Source organism: Dendropsophus ebraccatus, chromosome 6, assembly GCF_027789765.1.
Source record: "Dendropsophus ebraccatus isolate aDenEbr1 chromosome 6, aDenEbr1.pat, whole genome shotgun sequence".
Classification (NCBI taxonomy): domain Eukaryota; kingdom Metazoa; phylum Chordata; class Amphibia; order Anura; family Hylidae; genus Dendropsophus; species Dendropsophus ebraccatus.
Window position 1 is genome coordinate 113,948,457 of NC_091459.1, and position 20,381 is coordinate 113,968,837.

At 45.1% G+C, this 20,381-nt stretch overlaps 1 protein-coding gene across 3 annotated transcripts in view; it reads right to left on the reverse strand.

Moving 5' to 3' along the window:
• PPP2R3A (protein phosphatase 2 regulatory subunit B''alpha) overlaps positions 1-15,134 on the reverse strand; it is a 131,592-nt gene extending 116,458 nt beyond the window's left edge. For 2 of the 3 annotated variants that reach the window (XM_069975696.1, XM_069975693.1), the window contains exon 1: positions 15,034-15,134. The gene's annotated coding sequence lies outside the window, so the exon portion shown is untranslated. Of the gene's footprint in view, positions 1-1,592; positions 1,740-15,033 lie in introns of all 3 variants that reach the window. The other variant, XM_069975694.1, reaches the window with a different exon arrangement.
• Positions 15,135-20,381: the final 5,247 nt, after the last annotated feature.

Here is a 20,381-nt window from a genome sequence, read left to right on the forward strand (position 1 = left end):
TACTGGGGGGGAGCTCACAGGGGGGCTATATACTACTGGGGGGAGCTCACAGAGGGGCTATATACTACAGGGGGGAGCTCACAGGGAAGCTATATACTACAGGGGGAGAGCACACGGGAAGCTATATACTACAGGGGGAGAGCACAGGGAGGCTATATACTACAGGGGGTGAGCGCACAGGGGGGCTATATACTACTGGGGGAGCAACAGGGGGGCTATATACTACCAGGGCAGTCACCCCCCTTTGTACCTAATATCAAAAGGGCTGGTGAGAGAAAAAATGCCAGTTTTCCCGCTATTAAGCAGCAATTCTGTATGTAAATAGCTGAACGTTTGTGAAAAGTAACAAAACACGTTTCCTACTGATGTTCAGCTCGGACCTTCACCTGACTATAGACCCGGTACGTGGACCTTCACTAAAAGTTGTTGAGTACCCCTGCCCTACAATATCTTCTATTGCTAACAGCAAGTCAAAAATATTTCTTGCAAAAGCTTGGATGATCAGACTGTAAATCTTCCCTAGCCCCAAGAAGGTGTGTGCATGCTCGGCTGTCAGCACAGTAGCCTCCACCAGATGGACACGTTAGGAATCGCTCCACCTGACAGATCTCGACTATACGGCTATATGCTATGGGAGAGAGGAGCAGTGAACGAGGTGAGCGGTGTGGTGTCTTATTACGGACACATCAACATACTGCAGGGGATGCATTTCATGAGTGGAGTCAAAGAAAAATAAATGATCCCAGAGATTGCCCAAGGCTCATGTTTAGGGATGAGGAAACATCAAGCACGCTTGGCATTTCATTACTGGTGGCTAAAGAAGTTGGATACAGCCCTTAGGCTGCCTGGAAAACATGGAAACAAACGTGTTTTCCAGGATTTCCTACTGGTGGAACCAACTTCAGCCACTGGTAATCAAATGCCGAGAATTCAGGATCGAATGAACCCAAGCATGCTCTAGATTCGCTCATCTCTACTCCTGTCCAAAAACATGGCTGCTGAAGGAGGGTAATGTGACCAAACACAACCCAATTCTGGGCATAACAATAGTTTACCATAAAAAGTGTTTTCCAATGACAAGTATCTTCTGGTGTTCATGTTCCCTATGTTACAAATAATACTGTTAATAAAATAAAAATTTTTTAAAAAAACACACACAATGTAGCCAGTTCCTTTAAGGACAATAGCATATGGAAAACTAATTTTGCTGGTTAGATGAGACTGTTTTAGTCTTGATCACCCACATGTTGTTTTCCACCAGGTCTGAGTCACTTTTTGAAGGTCAGAATAGTGGAGCTACAACTAATGTAAACAGATCTATTAAAAGTCAATGGAGGCATAAAAATGGATCTTAAATTATTACCATAGAGCCATCAGACAGACCATAAAGGATCCTAAAGCACACCATAAAATAAAAATAAAAGCATAAAACCAGTGTGTACAGAGTCTGGCAAAATATGTTGTCTTCTCTAACACAGAAGGGTGTATGGACTCAAAGAGAATTCATACAGGTAATGTAATCATATCAGCAGATGGAAAACCACCAATATCTGCTACCCAGACAGCTGTCACACATAGCAGAAGACACTCACCGTACACACTGGATAAATGCCACCCAAACCAAATGATATTGGCAGGGTCGGCCAACTAACTGTGTACACGGGCCTCCCAACGTTTCACTTTTAGTATGCCCGATGCTTCGTTCCCATGGGACAATCTGCTGCCAGAACCTCATTACCCTGGAATAAAAAAAATAAAAAAAACCACAACATGTCAAAAACATTTTAAAATTCCAGTGCCCGTTTAAGTTTATAGCCACCTGGGTATGTTCCTATTAAAAGGTATGCAATGCAGATTTCATGCTGCAAAGCTCAGCAATGTTCAGAAGCTCCAGTTTTAAATGCATGGTGTGTTCTGTACATAACGGGGGCATTTCACCTCCATTCTCATAATTGCTGAGGGGTCCCTATGGACAAACCCCCACCAATCAGCTAGTAATCCCATATATTATGGATAACAGATTAATTCTATTGTAAGGATAACCCCCTTTAAAGCCATATTTGCAATAGATAGATAGATTTTATCTTTATATGATGCTGGGGCCAGTCTTTAAAAAAAAAAAAAAAAAAAAAAACATACTTACCCACCTGGCTCTCCTGCAGCTCCCCCAGTGAATTTTGTCTATCTTGGAAGTAGAAAGCAGAGGAACCAGAAGGCATTACATGGAAGCTGTGGGAGACTGGGGTAGGCAAGTTTTATTTTTTTTATTTTTTTTTTTTATAGCATCCCCAGGACCACATAGAAAACTTGACATTGGCAGAACGCAATGTTAAAGGAGAAGTCCGGTGATTTATTAAATCCTGCAGCCGGCGGGGGGAAATTGATTACTAACTTACCTATCCCCGTGCCTGCGGCGAGTGGCAGGACCAGCCATGCCCCCCCCCCACCTGGCTCTGGGATCTCCGGCACTGACACATCATGACCCGGCTGATGGACTTGCACTTAGCCAGTCGTGACCTCGGCATGATGCCGCTCCAGTCCCTGATTGGCTGAGTGTCCAGTCAACTAGCCAAGACAGGCCTTTTCCCCCCCCCAAGTTGTGATGTCATAACACAGGGAAAAATGCCTTCCGGCGGTGGTCTCAAGTCCAGTCCGGCTGCTCACCGTGGGCACAGGGAGAGGCAAGTTAGTACTTGCAATAAATTCCCCTCCTGCCCCTGCTGGATTTTATAAATTGCCAGACTCCTCCTTTAAGTTAAAATCTAGAAGTACAATAAACTTTTTATGTATGTGGATATTTAAGGGAATTTCTAGGTGGGTGGCCTAGAGATTGGGTAAAAGAAGCAACGCTCAGCGGAGATACCTGTAAAAGAGGAAGTAACCAGCATCTTCTCCTACTATGGTTTCATAAAAAATTACCAAAGCCAACAGGCTAGAAAAGAAATGCTTAATTGTACGTCTAGAGACCCGGAATTTTTTTTTTTTTTTAAATCTGGAAACAGGCTTTAAAAGGTGGTATTCTACTCCCAAAAGGGTTCTTTACAAGCACTGGGCAGCAGCGCAGGCTGTGTAATCCCTGGTATGTGTGCACATCGGGGGAGACCACCTATACTTCAATAAATAAAATGGGTTTGCCACTTTAAGGTGTTTGATGATCCCCCTGCTCTGCTCTTGGCAGTCTTCCTCAGACTCCAACCTTTTATCCAGAGACCGCCCACACAGTTAAAGTGAGATAACGCCGTCAGAGCTGCCAAAACACTATGTAAAAAAATAAGTTAGGCTGTGTCAATTTACCAAAACTAAGTAAAACATAGGTGACAGCACCCCTATATGGTATACAGAGCTCCAGCGCACGGGCCTAGATGGATGGATTGTCTAAGGAGGGATGTCCGAAAGCAGAGAGAGATGAAAAGGGGATCAGTTTACAAGTATCTCATATATCAAGTCACGTCAGACATTCCTATTCTCTCTTCAACCTAGTTATGATTTTCTCTCAGCATTTCAAAGAGGAGCTCTCATCTCTCCTGACACGTCTGTTAAAGCAAATACTTGTATTCCCTATGAAATTACTACTGCGTTCTGACAGTCTCCTTTTTCCTCCTGGAAAAGTTAGTAAAATAGACGTCTGTGGTGGGGTTATAGGGAGGCCAGAAAATATATGTCTCATACTGACGTAAGCCGAACCCACCACTGTATTAGATGTATGGGGGGCTCCCGACTATACGCCTGTTTTAACAAATCTGTGCAATGCCCATTATCTGACAATTCTGGAACATCTTTTCTAATAGCGATGTGATGCGCTGTTCCTTTGTTGACTGATGTATGACTCAGTACCAAGTGGGTGTGTCCCTACAGTCTGACACTATCCAATCAGAGCAGAGAGTACCAGATGGTGAAGGGACACACCCCTAACTGGTAACACCCACTTGGTTATTGAGTCAAATATTTTAATAAGAATAAAAGAAGAAAGGCACATCACAGAACTGTAAGAGAAGACATTCCAGAATTGTTATTTAATGGGGAATACAAGGATTCCCTTTAAATTGCTGTGGGTTGTGATCTTAAAAAAAAAACATGTCCGCTTTCTTCCAGAAACAGCACGATTCTTGATTCCAGTTCAGGTGTAGTTTTGCAAATCAGTTCCATTAAAGTGTATGGGGCTTAAAGGGGTACTCCAGCGGGGGGGCACTTTTTTTGCTGAGACTGGGGAGGAGGTGGTTGAGGGAAAAGACATCCACTCACCTCCCTGGTTCCAGCGGCGGGTCCCGCAGCGCGGCGCTCCGGTCCGCGGCCGCTTCCTGGTGTCTGACGCGGGCCCGAGACGTGACGTCTCAGGTCCGCTCAGCCAGTTAGTGAAGGAGGCGGGATCTGTTTCAAGTCCGCTCAGATCCCGCCTCTGTACCTGAGACGTATCAGCAAAAAAGTGCCCCCCCTACTGGAGTATCCCTTTAACTGCAAAAGCACAACTAAATTGGAGATGGGAATCGTGCTGTTTCTGGAAGAAAGTGTCTGTGTTTTTCTAATCTTGGATAACCCCTTTAAATTACATGAGGTCCCCATGAGAACTGTATACCTGATGGAAATCAGCAGGGAATTGTTTTTATCAGGACCTCTCTCAGTAGTGCAGACTCAGGCTTTAGTCCTTATAAATAAAGGGATCACAAATCAGCTTCTCACACTTTTAGGTTATGTTCACACAACATACGGACAACAACCATTGCTCGGCACTCAAAAATAATGGCCGCTGTATTGAGTTTTAAACAAGGCCGTTGTTGGACTGAAAAAATTGCATTGAAATTAACACGCACGCCGTATCAAACAACCACCATTGTTCAATACATCGTGTAAACAATGGCCATTATTTGCATTGACTTCAATGCAACAATTTTCACTATGAAATGAACGCATGTTGTTTAAATTGGAAACAAGGGCCGTTATATTCCTAAAATGTACGTTGTATGAGGAGGACATTAAGGCTATGTTCACACATGTTTTCAGGAAGGTCTCCTTTAAGTATTGTGATGTTTAGCTCAACAAAAAAAGACCAAGCTGTTATTTATTTACTTCCATGACGCCTGGCCGGTATAACCATATAACCTTTCCACTGGCTCAGTGCTCCCAAAGCCGGAGTAAATCCTCATCTGTAAAGTCCTACATTACATCAGCACATATCAATTCTGAAAGGTTACAAAAAGGTTACAATCTTAAAGGCCTCTAAAAGATAATCCAACGTGAAGACATCCTGTTTAGCCCATGCATGTATGTATCTGTAGAACGCGCTGGCCTCGCTGCAGCCTGTAATAGCTATCAGAGGGAAGGGGTCAATGCTCTGCGGCACACCATACCCAGCCGACGTCACAGAACTACAGATATAGCCTCACACTTTAGGGTTTAAAAGCAACAAACGTGTGACGGTATGGTGATGCACGACTGTCCATTAACACCTCGAGTGTTGCATTAGTAACCACGGAAAATGTGCGGAGCTATAGCAAGACTGTCATAAAGATGCTCTTCTTTTAGTCATGCATCGATGGCTTCCATAATGAGCAAGGACTCCCGGTTACCAATGTGTGATCGCAGCATGGCCTGTATCTCAGACATAACAGAAAACCAATATTGAATGTGGAAAACAGTAATCAACGCATTCAGAATAAAAGCATTAAAGAGATTAAAAGGTGTTATCCTAACAAACTCAAGCTTAGGTGTTATCCTTAAAGGGGTATCCCCCCCAAAATTATTTTTGCATTAATACGTTGCCCACCTGTAGCTTTCCATCTTTCCAATATAAAGTTATTACGGATTCTGCACAGTTTTGCTGTTATCTAGGTGCACTCACCCCCATCTAATGCATAGAATCATCAGCTATCAGTCCAACCTGACACGCTCCCTGCTCCTGGCCCGCACCCTCCGAGACGGCATCACGTGTCCTCAGTCTCTTCAATGGGCCGGGTTAGTGCTCCTAACCCAGTCCATTGAAGTGAGGGAGAAAACAGAGACAGTGACAGCTGCTGATCACTGTCTCCCTCTCTGCACTACCCGACCCATCCCCCCCCCTCACCCGATGGTGGCCGCCCGCTGCACCCTGCATCTGACTGGCTGGTGGACGCCTGCTATAGCTACACCCCGTCCCCCCCACATCAGACCGGCTAATGGACGCCCGTGGCACCCATACCCCCCACTCCCGCATCTGACAGGCTGGTGGCTGCCCGCAACATCTATACCCCCCGCATCTGACAGGCTCGTGGCCACCCACGGCAGCTACACCCCCCCCCCCCCCCCGCATTGGGCCGGCTAATGGATGCCCACGGCACCTATACCCCCCACCCCCACATCTGACAGGCTGGTGACCGCCCGTGGCACCTATACCCCCACCCCCCGCATCTGACATGCTGGTGGCCGCCCGCGGCACCTATACCCCCACCCCCCGCATCTGACATGCTGGTGGCCGCCCGCGGCACCTATACCCCCCACCCCCGCATCTGACAGGCTGGTGGCCGCCCGCAGCACCTATACCCCCCACCCCCCGCATCTGACAGGCTGGTGACCGGCCGCGGCAGCTACTCCACCCACCCACCCCCGCATTGGGCCGGCTGATGGACGGCCACGGCACCTATACCCCCCACCCCCGGATCTGACAGGCTTTATAAATAAGGTAGTGCAAGTAAGGGTGGGTGAACCTGTCACCAGCCAATGCCTGCATGCACAGGTCTAAGTGCTTAAATGCTTGGTGTGTGTGTGTGTGTGGGGGGGGTTAGGGTAGCAGTCAAAATTAGGGAACCTGGTAAGCCTGCTTGAACAGATGAGTTTTGAGGGCACGTTTGAAGCTTTGTGTATTGGAGGTGAGCCTGACGATATCCCGCTCCACACTTCACCATCACCGGCTACCAGCATTCCTCCCCCCCCCGTTGGTCACCAGCATCGGCTCTGCTGCATCATCAGCTCTGCTGTAACATCATCGGCTCTGCTGCATTATCATCCGCTCTGCTACAACATCATTAGCTTTACTACATCATCATCATCATCTGGGAGAAGCAATGCATGATGGGAAGTGTAGTTTCCCTGCCAGCGCCTTTAGAAAAACTTGTAACTCAGGAATGGCAGCAGCTAGGAAGACAGGGGATGGCTCCAAATACTCAGGTGGACTTGGAGAGTGAGACCAGCTAGGTTTAGGGGCATTTTATTTTTTTGGCTCTTGGGGGGAATACCCCTTTAAAGGGGAACTATTGCGCACAAGGCGCCGAGGATGAAAGTATGTGATTTACCTTGATCCTCGGTGCTGTTCCTGTACAGTTTTAATGCCCTGTGCACAGTAGGAAGCCATCCATCAGCAGGAGATTTGTCTAACCTGCTGATAGTTCCCCTTTAATCTAAACTTATCACTGATCGGTGAAGGTCCGGGGACTGGGACCCCCACAATCACAAGAATAGGGGTCCCTCTAATTGAGTGACAGATGAGCATGCATACTCATGAGAAGATGTTACAGTGCTCAGCTATCTGCCACAGACCCATACTGAGTGCATGTAGGGATAGTAGCACTTCATTCTTGGGGTTGGTGGGGGTCCACCAATACACACACAATTTACTTGCCCCTGAAGTAACCCTACTGAGGTAAATGGAACTGATTTATGGACTCACAAATGTCTGCCAAATCTCTTGTGTGGGAATCCATCCTATAGAGGTCATATAGAGAACAACTCTTCTAAGTAAATGGGGGTTTCTTTAATGGGAGACACCACTTCCAGTCATAAATATTTCTATAATGGTGTCCGTTTTTCTACCACCGTAATGAATGGCCGTTCAGAGTGGATTTGTGTACAGGCGGAGTAGTCCTGAGAGGGGAGCTCTATATAAAACAGTATATGGACAGCAGTGGTCTTTACTTGGATAAGAGGTTTAAGAAACATTAATTTTATTCATGATCTTGAAATATGTAACCCAATGGGGCAGTAGTTCTCTCCTTTTTTATGAAGGTAGAACCCCATAGTAGGACTCCCCATAATCCTGCCATATAAGCTCCTACATCTATAGCATAGGTGTCAAACTCAGGCCCACCAGCTGTTATAAAACTACAATTCCCATCATGCCTGGACAGCCAAAGCTTTAGCTGTCCAGGCATGATGGGAATTGTAGTCTTGCAACAGCTGGAGGGCCGCAGTTTGACCCCTCTGATCTATAGGGTATTATGCTTCTTATAAATACTGAAACTTCTACAGAGGAAACTTATTTTTCTGCCGGTAACTCCATAGTAAGTTTCAAACAATCGCAAACGCCAAATGAATCCAGTTATTAGCAAGTTTTATTGAGCGTCAGGTTTCCTGCCGGGCCCCGTGTATTGTGGGTATAAACATTGATTCAAGTGCTCGGAGCTGAACAATAGGTTTTCCTCTGTATATCACTCCATAAGAATCCAGCGAACAGCTGTGAACGTTATCACAGAACTGCCTCATGTAATATCCGTCTCCATGGAGAAACACGGGCCTTGGTAACAATACACGAGGAGGTTACGTTGGGTAGCGAAACCAATTCTAAAGAATAAGGAACATTTATAAAAAGATATAAAACCTTCTAGACGCCGGTTATATAATAATATGTGTATGTCGCTCATGGGAGAAGGCACACCATGAGGTAATGGAAGCTATTCCCGCACAATGTGGACGTATATAGGGACATGATACATCGCTAATATTCTTCCTTATATACAGCATCCTATGGAGCACTATATGGCGTCACACAGTCATTGTGGCCATGTTACAAAGGGTGTACAGCCTCCAGCACATAGCAAATAATACAGACATAGAAATATCTTCAGAAAAGCAATAGACGTCTGCTCCAACACTACATGTGGTGCCAGAAAACACTTCATCTTACTCCAACAACTACAAAACTGCCTTGGACAAACAAGATGCACATTACAAAGTCGGCTTCTCCCACAAGGCCAAGTTCACACTAGCCCGTTGTACTTTTGTCTGGGTAGATGGTATGTTTTAGATGGGTCTGTCATGTCTTCCACTGGTGTCCGCAGTTTTAGATCATGCATAGAGCTAAAGGGTCAAGGAGGCTGCCTCCTCCCTCCCCCACCTCTCCCTGCCTTGATTGACATACAGAGGTCATATTCCAGCATTGAACCATACACTTCAATGAGTCAATGCAGGAAGGGAGGCGGCATGCATCCTGAGGCTCAGCACAGCCTCCTCGACCCTTCAACTCAAAGTATAATCCCTTTAAAATTGATTCTGCGAAGGCAGTTCAAAACACAGCCTCTAAGGCAGATGTAAAACGGGTTGTTTTCCAGGACGGGCACCCTTTAGGGTGTGTTCACACTTACCGGATCGCAGCATATTTTCTGCTGTGGATCCGCAGCAGATTTCATTTAAATAACTGAACACAGCATCAAATCTGCTGCGGATCCTGTAGGTGTGAACGCACCCTTAGGAAAAGTCCTGAAGGATATTCGTGCCCAATAGAACCCTATTGGTCAGGATATTTATCTAGATTTCCAGACAAGAAATCTGGATAAATTAACTGGACGTTTGAAGGGGGCCTTGGCCGTCACGCATTGGGGCAGAAGCTTGAAGTTCCACACTACTGAGCTACAGGGACTTTACGGAAAATTATATGATGCACACAAGGTGCCATGTATGAAGTGAACATCTAATGAGTGAGGCTGGGGGCAGGAGGCCTAAGGACATGGGCACAAAGACAAGGGCGAGGGGGGAGGGATGCTGCCCTGAAACTTCCATTGATTTCAATGGCAGCTTCAGAATGGAACCACACAGAAGATAGTGATATCACTAGTTTCTGATGCTCACTGTCTCCCATTAAAATCAAAGGAAGAGGTGTTTTTAAGCAAAAATTTTCACACAGAAAGCCGTACTAATAATGACAATATATCTTGGAAAGGCAATTCAATGGAGTAAGAAAAGGGTTTTTTCCTATATGTTGGTTTAAAGGGGTACTCCGGCAAAAAAAAAAATTCTTCCAATTCAAACAGTTTTAGAAAGTTATATACATTTGTAATGTACGCCTATATAAGAATCTCAAGTTTTCCAGTACTTATAATGTGCTGTATGTCCTACAGGAAGCAGTGTTTTCTTTCCAATCTGACCCAGAGCTCTTTGCTGCCACACTGTCAAATGCAGACAATTTCTATGGGGATTTGCTACTGACTTGGACAGATCCGGTCACAGACAGAGGTGGCAGCAGAGAGCACTGGGTCAAAGTGGAAGCTATACACCATTTCCTACAGAACATACATCAGCTGATAAGTAGTGGAAGATTGAGATGTAGACATATCAGTAAATTACAAATCTATATAACTTTCTGAAACAAATTGTTTTTTTTTTGCTAGAGTTCCCCTTTAAGATATATTTCTTTTTTGACCTTTAAGCAACTTCTCGGGGGTGTATGGCGATACTTCAGAAGTGAACAGTTAGGAAAATCCGACAATGTAAACCTTGCCATGTGTTCAGTATTCTCCACAGAAGCAGCTTGTAGAAACAGAGACCACACGCTGGTATCTGTTTCCAAAACACAGCCGATCCCAAAATCCGTCTGCTTATCTCTACATCCATAAACACAAGATACACACAGACCAAAGCAAATCCCTGAATCAGCCCTCAGGGAAGGGGGCAAATGTGTAGATACCGGGCACATTGGCCAGGAATTCATTAATGGCGCTGTGCCAGTGTTTAGATGGGAAAATATTAGGACATTTCCTAAAAATTTATGTTTTAGAAACACTAGGAAATCTCCCCCATTCATGAATCAGGAAGCACAGGATGAACAATGCCAATTCATACTGTATAAAAACAGTTCTATGTGGTTGGTGGGGAAACTCTTATACTTATAAGCACCTGGTCCAAGATAAATAAAAGACGGATAAGATCTCCTATTCCATCAGTATTCTATATGGCAGGTATATACTGTGTGTGTGTGTGTATATATATATCTGTTACTAGTGCTGACCTTTACTGGCTCCCTGCCAGGAACCTACAGCCACGTGCATGTAACAATGGACAATTATATTAGCGCAATCTTCCGCAAACATAAGACCATATATATTAGTATTATGGTTAGGAAATCTATTAGCCTTCAGTAGTCAGTCGCCGAAACGTTTGTCCAGTGTTAGGGAACGTTCACACGTTGCGGATTTGGTGCGCGAAAACTTACAGCAATTCTGCTTCAAAACAAGTCAGTGTGTATAATCAGTTGCAGAAAATCTGCATGTGTGAACATACCCTTGGGGCTTATTTTGGACAAGCGTAATATAGCGCCATTTCTGCCTTGATATTAATCGCAAATACCAGTGTGACTACCCGTCTGGTCACCTAACATCACATGAACCTGTGTCCTGTGGGTCACTGGTTGAATGAAGGGGGTGGTCAGATATGCTCCTCCATTTGGCTCTATAGGCCAGGAAAAGTAATTTCTCCTAAACCACCATACACACTCACCCCCGACTCAGCTGAGCGTGCATGTCTTCTGAACAAATTTAAAGGGGTAGTCCACTCAAACATAACTTTAGGTATACTCCTTGCCAAGAAGATAGGCTTCGCGCCTGAAACGGCCATCGCTTAGGAGGCATGTCCGCACCCTCCCTGCATTATGATCAAACATTAAATAAAGTCAAGTCTGCTATCAAGTATCGGTGACTACTTGTTATTATCTATTCTGACTCCTTTCCCTAGTTTTGACCTGCTGCTTTCTGCTGAAAACACAAAAATCTGTGTGTGAGCCACTCTCTCCGTCTCCCTCTTCTCCCTGCTGAAACGGCTGATGTAAACAAGTCCCTGGCAGGCTTTATCTGCAACATTGCAGCTTCTTTGTAATGACAGTGTAATCACAGTGAGTTCATCAGCAACTTGACCTCAGAATAACCCTTCCGGCATTACAAAGAAGCTACAAAGTTGCAGATAAAGCCTGCCAGGGACTTGTTTACATAAGCTGTCTCAGAAGGGACGGTGAAGGGAGGGTGAAGGGGGGAGACAGAAAAAGGCTCACACACAGATTTTCAGCAGAAAGCATCAGCTGAGAACTGGAGGAAGGAGACTGAATAGATAATAACAGGTATGGTATGGAATGAAATGTTATTCTCAGCACGGGTAGCTACATATCAAAAGTTATGTTTGAGCGGAATACTCCTTTAAAAATACAATCCTATTGACAGTTACTGTCATTGGCTGCAGTAAAAAAAAATAAAAGTAACAAAAAAAGTATATATTAGCTACAGAACATGTACATACAGTATACTCCCTCACTGCTCGGCACCACTATGTATGTACTACAGGGTACAGCGCAGATCTCTGCACCGCTACTGAAGTGCTTGCTGTATATGCTAAGTACAGACGGTGAGGCTTTAGCCAGAGATATTTTTGGAAGCAGTAAGCAGTGTCGATGGAGATGTGCGCAGCATAAGAATACAGAGTCATCCTAATATTAGACAGGAAATCTAAGCAGATGTAGCAGAGCTAAGTGTCATGGTTCACGTCTTATGTGTGGCGTCTGACCGCGGGTAATATTGTAACGGGTAAAGTGATGCAGTGTATGGGAGGTGACGACACAGGGCAGGTAGCGGCAGTCACGACTTATGCTAAAGCTGTCACTTCTTATTAGCTCTGAACACACAGCTTACTGCTAGATGGCATCAACGTAAAGGCAGCAGTATGTGCCTCAGGAGCAGAAATCCAGGTGTCCCCAGCTGTCAGCATTGCCTGTCACTATGAACCATCAATTCAATAGAAGGTGTCCAGCAACGGACAGATAATGCAATATAGTCAGGGCAACTCGAATCTTACTGACACTATTGTCAGTGCTCCCGAACCAGGCACTACACAATGGCAGGCATGCTGGGAGTTGTAGTTTTGCAGCAGGTTGAAAATGACTGATCCATTCCATGACAAAAAATACCTGTATATCCCATAGCTGGTTATATAAACACAAGCATACAATTAGTGGTCCATGCTGGGAGTTGTAGTTTAGCAACAACTGGTGCTTACAGTAAGAGGTCCTAAGGCTATCAACGCTGGGCGTTGTAGTCTAGCAATAGCCGTAGAGCCACAGTTTGGAGATCACTGATCTCAGCCATTACTTACAGAGACGACTATAGAAGTCCTTGCTCACATATTATTAAGGGTACGTTCAAACTTACCGGATCCGCAGCTGATCTGCAGCAGATTTCATTTAAATAACTGAACACAGCATCAAATCTGCTGCGGATCCTGTAGGTGTGAACGCACCCTAAAGGGGTCTCCCAACCTTACTAAAGCAGACTACATTGGAGATGTTATTATAGGAGTCTCTCTGCTGCCTACAGCAGCCAATCACAGCTCAGGACGCATTTCAGATTTCTCTGGTAACATGAGAGCTGAGCCGTGATTGGCTGCTATCTGCTACACAGAATCTTACTATAAATCTCCCCCGTAATCCATAGAAGTGTGGAAAACTACAATTCCCAGCATACCCTGAGAGCAGCATGCTGGGAGTTGTAGTTTTGCAAGACAGGTTGCAGATAACTAATCATACCATCACTAAAGATACCTGCAGGATATAGAGCCGACTACGTAACACAGTCATACAGTAATGTCAGGGCATGCTGGGAGTTGTAGTGCTGCAGCACCTGGAGAGATATGGGTTAGGGATCACTGATGTATATCATCTTAGATACCTGGAAACACATATTTACGATAAGAGAAGACAATTCTTTCGGCGGAATAAGCTCGCCCATAGAATTTATCCGTGAGAATTCCGTAGTCTGAACCCGCCCTAAGGCTGTCAGGGCATGCTGGGAGTTGTAGTTCTGGAGCAGGTCGGGGATCACTGACGTGTATCATCATCTTAGGGCCCTATTCCACGGGACGACTATCATTCGAATAAACGTTAAATCCTTCGCTGAATTGCAGTTAACGATTAAACGACTAATGAGAAATCGTTGATCACTTAATAAGACCTGGACCTATTTTTATCGTTGCTCATTCGCAAATCGTTCGCAATAAGGCATTGTTTCCCAGTATCGACGAACGCAATAGCGGCGACAAGGCGATTGCAAGAACGATCATCGCTCCGTGTGAATGGGTGAACGATTTCAGGTCGTTTGCAATATCGGATGTTTGAGATCGTTTATCGTTAACTATAATCGTCCCGTGGCCCCTTAATTACCTATAGATCATCAGAGCTGACTATGTAAGCACATCCTAAGGCTGTCAGGGCATGCTGGGAGTTGTAGTTCTGCAGCACCTAGAGATATACAGGTTAGAGGTCATCCATACTATCAGATTATAGACTTTCGGAGCTATGAAACCACATATACAGTAAGAAGTCCTAACCCTGACAGGGCATGCTGGGAGTTGCAGTTCTGCAGCACCTAGAGATATACAGGTTAGAGGTCATCCATGTATATGTAACCACATATACAGTAAGAGGTCCTAACCCTGACAGGGCATGCTGGGAGTTGTAGTTCTGCAGCACCTAGAGATATACAGGTTAGAGGTCATCCATGTATATGTAACCACATATACAGTAAGAGGTCCTAACCCTGACAGGGCATGCTGGGACTTGTAGTTCTGCAGCACCTAGAGATATACAGGTTAGAGGTCATCCATGTATATGTAACCACATATACAGTAAGAGGTCCTAACCCTGACAGGACATGCTGGGAGTTGTAGTTCTGCGACACAGATTGCAGGATACAGAGGCGACTACATGAACACATTCATACAATAGGTGTCAGGGCATGCTGGGAGTGGTAGTTCTGCAGCACCTTGGTGGAGACCCCTGCTCTATAGTGGCACTTGCAGTAAGTTAGGTGAGTGCCCCCCTTTCTATCTTCATTCTCAGATCTGAGGAGACACTCACTGCTGACACTGACATTATATAATAATCCCCAGCCTGTGCACAGTGCTGTATATACAATGCATGGCGCTGACCCAGGCAGTCGTGCATTGCTGGCACCTGTAGTTCCACAACAGCAAGTTACCCGTGCAGCAACACAAGCCCATAGGACAAAGCAGAGGGGCAGCGCGGTATAGAGCCGGTACCTGCACTGAGAGCCCCGGCAGCGGCGGCAGCAGCAGCACGACTCCTCTCCGCGGGATCTCCGCTCAGCACTGCCTCCCCCGCCTCTCCGGCTCCACTGCCAGCTGCTGTCACGTGGGCTGAAGTTCATGTCCACGCCCCCTCCCCATGTGCGGGATGTGTGTATGTGCGCGGACAGGGGGCGTGGCATCTCTCCTGCACTTGAGTTTGTAAGGGGCGGGGCGGGAAGTCTGGCACGCCCCCTGTAGGCTGACGCGGCGGGACGGTCTGCTCACTGTATGGGATGTTCTGCAGCTGTATAATACACGATACGCTGTTATACCACTGCTTTATACTGTCAGGACTTCTGCTTGCTGTCAGTGGATGGAAAATTAAATGATGATGATGATGATTATAATTTCTAAATTTCTAAGTTACTTCTTTTAAAAAATCTCAAGCCTTCCTTTACTTATCAGCTGCTGTATGCCCTACAGGAAGAAGTGTATTCTTTCCAGTCTGGAGAGCAGGAGAGGTGTTCTATGGGATTTGCTGCTGCTCATGACAGTTGGCAGAAGATTGGAGAGAATAAATCACTTCCTGCAGGACATACAGTGACTGATAAGTACTGGAACACAATTTTTTTTTCATTAGAAGTAAATTTCAAATCTCTGGCACTTTCTGGGACCAATTTAATTGAAAGAAAAAACAATAAAAGTGGATTTTGTGGAAAAAGTGATGTAACTTCTTTTTCATATGTGAAATAGTCCCCAATGTCAGCCCTTTCTTCCCCAAAACAGGCCCCCTAGACCAGTGGCCTCCAATCTGTGCCTCTCCAGTTGCTGCAGAACTACAGCTCCCAGCATGCTTGATGTTGCATTAAATTATATATTTCTCATACTAAAACTTAAAACTGGTTCCCTGACAAGTGAGATGTACTGCATGATTGCCCCACTGTAATTCCACCGTGCTTCATTACATTGTGTTTCCTCTACAGTGTCTATGGGGCATGTCCATCACTCAGCGCAATGCGTCCTCTGTATCCGTAAGGTGGCACGGAGATCCTATCTGCTGGGATTGAGGAGCTGGGACTCATGGGATTTTACAGCCATTAGTGAATGTTAGTGTTACATATAGATTGCTACTGAAGTGCCAAGACATGATTATAACATAAAAAGCTGTACTTAAAGGAGATATTTTATTTTATTTTAGTCTTATATAGTATAATTTCCATCTTTTTTTCATATTCCTTTTGTTGTGAATAGCAGTAATCATCCTGTTGATCTGCCATCTTTTATTAGCTTTTTTGGGGCAGTTGCGCTGCAACTGTTTCACAACTCACGTCTGATCTATTACTCTGGATCAGCTGGTTATGACTGTTTTATATTGTATTTTGCTTTGTAGCCGGATAAAATTGTGGAAGGTTGTGAAAGGGTTGTGCATGCAGAATGGAGAGGGGTAAATAGAAGTTCAGGCTTTGAGGAGACTTTCACAAGGACCTCACAGCTCCAAACTAGTACCCAAACAGGCCTCCGGTCAGACCTGGTGCAGTCATGATTATCGGCTATCATGGTCACAGCTGGCAGGAGTGCTGTGGGAGAGGAATAGGCAGGGTGGGAGGACTGTGATGAATAGCTGAGGGAATCCAATGCTCTTTCTCTAGGACTGCGCCCCCAATTTCTTCAGCCACTGGTATTCAATTGCCGAACTATTGGACTTGTGCACTAGACTGGAATTCATTCCCAAGCCCAGTGCCAACTTGTTCAGTAAGGGAAAGAAGCTCCCTCTTAGTGAATCCAGCCAGCTGGCTGCCTGAATCTGCGCCCGGTGTACTAAATCTACACCTGCTTCCAGCAGGTACAGATTTGGGTCATGATTTACGCCTGCAAGCAGGCGTAAATCCTGATTAATGAGGTGCGGAAGAGGCCATGACTCCTCCCTGTCTCGTCACGCCCCCCCCTCAAGCTCCCTCACCCCGCCCATCGGGCGAGAATGGCGTACAGCAGGCTTACGCCAGGGAGAAGGGGCGAATCTGTAACATCTCCCTGGCATACGCCTTGAGCAGACGCTTGATAAATGTCCCCCACAGTGTTGCCCCCCAAAATAAGACATCCTCCTAAAATAAGACACCCCAACTAGCCTAAAGTAAGACATCCCCCCTAAAGTAAGGAGCCCCCGAAAATAAGACTGCCTGCCACCCACCGCCACTGTCGCACGCTACCACCCACCGCATGCCACACCCCGGGACTCATCTAATCCCCTTGTGGACCTTCACAGCCGGCGCCCCAGGCATACTGGTCCATGGCCCCCATGTCCTGCCGTACATCCAAACCTGATGCACGTTCCTGGTCCCGCTGCTGGTCACTCTGAGGATGTTGGTGAGTATGCTGGGGGGAGGGGGGGGGGGGGCGAGAAATAAGACTTCCCCCCCAAAAAAACTTAGTGTCTCTTTGGAAGCAAAAATTTATATAAGGCACTGTTTTACTTTTGAGGAAACAACGTATGACTTATGTATAGTACTATATAAATAATATAGGGTTGAAGTGCGGCCACAGCAGTTACACCGATTCTACTAACAACCCTGCTGGGCCTTCACCTTCACTCTGAGTCACAATATATATAAGTAACCACTGGTTTCCACTGGTGGATACAAGTATAGATGATGTCTGACTATGGATGGTGTAAATCTCAGGTTACCTGCTGGTGGTGGGAGCTCCGTGTCCTTATATAACTGCACTAAATCTAACACTTTCTTATTCAGTTTCTTGCCAGAAAAGTCTGGAATGTATAAAACGTCTGGAGAACACATTCTATAAGCTTTGATATAGGCCCAAGGGCCAGATGGGGTACTATTTTCGTGACATTCTAACTTGCGGACAGTTTGGCGGTGATACCCAGTAAAGCTAAATCATATTGTTTCATTTAGGTAACGTTCAACCATTGTAAATTAATGAGGCCAAGTGAGGATTCTGACCGTTAAGACAACGAGGTGATATAAACACCGACGTATGGAGAGGAGATTACAATCTTTCTTTGCTTATACAGGGATTTGAAAGTGAAGTTTCATATTTTTATTTTTGCACATTGTTATAGGTCGAGGGGATGTTCACATTCATTACGTCAGTATATGAGCCTTCAGAGAGTGGCTGAGAAGGAATTATGACTAAATAGAACCTTATGTCAGAGTCATATTGGGGCACCTTGGGCACCAGAAGGAAGGATTGTTGGTACAGAATATGGTCATTTTTCTATGCATTCTGTAATTATGGTTGGTGCATAGACAATGTGCTACGGTACAGAACTCACCGTATCATCTTCATTAGGTTTAAATCTTTGTGCTACTGTACTGACACACATGGCTAGCATTTGTTTTTCTGCTTATGGCCCTCACCTTTGGCTCCATTCCTGATTACGCTGTCATATGTCCAGGGGGTGGGGGGAACATATTAAAGAATGTATACTTACAGGTCCCTGTGCCCCCGCAGAGTAAACAGGCTCCCGGACCGCCAGAACTAATTTTCTCTTAGCTTCCTCGTATGTCATGACTCAAAAGTACCTGATCCAGCTGCTGGATTGCCCGCAGCACCGCTTCACCGCTCCTGAAACCTGCCAGCATCCTCCTGTTCTCTCTGCTACAATGTCACGACCCTGCTGATGGAATGTCCGCGCAGCCAGTCAGTGACTGGGACAGGATATTACTGCAGTCACTGACTGGCTAAACAATCCATCATCCGGGTTGTGACATTGCAGGAGGGAGAGCCAGAGGAAGCCAGCCAGGGTCCAGGAGAGGTAATGTGGCTCTGCCGGGGCACGGGGATGGGTAAGTATACATTCTTTATTATGTTCCAACCCACCCTCCTGCCCACACTGTATTATGTTTTCACCCGACTTTAAAGGGATTTTTCCACCATGGACATATGAATTGATTCCCTATACACAGGACAGAGATTCTTTAAAGGGGAACTATCAGCAGGTTAGATGAATCTAGCCTGCTGATATGTCCCTATTACACAGGAGAGGCAGAGGAGGAAGGTATGTCTCTTACCTTCCTCCTCTGCACCGTTTCTGTGCAGTTAGTCTTTTGTTCCACAATCTAATGAGACCGTTAGGAGGACTGACCTGCCTCCATGCCAGCCCACTCCATTCATTATCATTAGAAAAGGGCAGGCCTATTCCAACAGGAGACTTGAAATACTGTTCTTAAGATCAACCATTTATCCCTTAACCCATGAAGGAATACCCCTTTAAGGGGTATTCCACTCCAACTATACTTTTGATATGTTGCTGCCCATGGTAAGACAATTCCTTTCATACTTGTTATTATCTATTCAGTCTCCTTCCCCAAGTTCATAGCTGCTGCTTTCTGCTGAAGACACAAAAATCTGTGTGTTAATCACAGAGGGTTAATCACAATGAGTTCATTAGCAACTTGACCTCAGAATAACCCTCCCAGCATTACAAAGAAGCTACAAAGTTGCAGATACAGCCTGTCAGGGACTTGTTTACATTAGCTGTCTCAGAAGGGAGGAGGAGGGGGAGACAGAGAGAAAAGCTCACACACAGATTGTTGTGTCTTCAGCAGAAAGCAGCAGCTCAGAACTGGGAGAAGGAGACTGAATAGGATAATAACAAGTATGGAATCAATTGTTAGTCTCACCATGGGAAGCAACATACAAAAAGTTATGTGTAAGTGGAATACCCCCTTAACATCTCCATTTATCAGATTTGATAAAGAAAATTCTTTGTGGAGGTCAGTAAAATAATAAGTGATTCTGTATAGGATACTAGTCTAACTAAGATTACACAAAGAAAGGAACTGGGTGACACTAAAGCAGGCCATACATTTCAGCAAATATCTATACACAATATCTAATACTTCTTGATAGTGTACATTATATCTATTACATAACTAACATAGAAAGTAAAATAATTCTCAGACTATAAAGAGATCCATCATGTCATTTCACTGGTAAATAACCCATGGGTAAATAGTGAGGATTTCCAGCAGGGGCCTTGTAATTCCAATGTTCTCCAGACAGATAGACATCATTAGGAAAAATAGAAACTTGATGCCTTCAACCTCTGTCCACTGTAGATTTCCCACGCTTGGGGAGGAAGAGGAGTTATTTCTGTAAAACGAGTATGAAGACTCCGCACCCCTTGGCATCATAGGAAGAATAAAAGTCACAGTACAATGATTCCCGAAAGAATAAAAACTTTAAGAACTTAGAATCTCCTGTATCACTATGGTCTACAGGTCATAATATACTTCCCTATATGATAACATATAAGTATATGCCTAGTTAGTGTTTTTAAGCAGTGATTTATACAAGATGTTCCGTACATTTTACATAGTGTTGTATTTTCCTCTTTG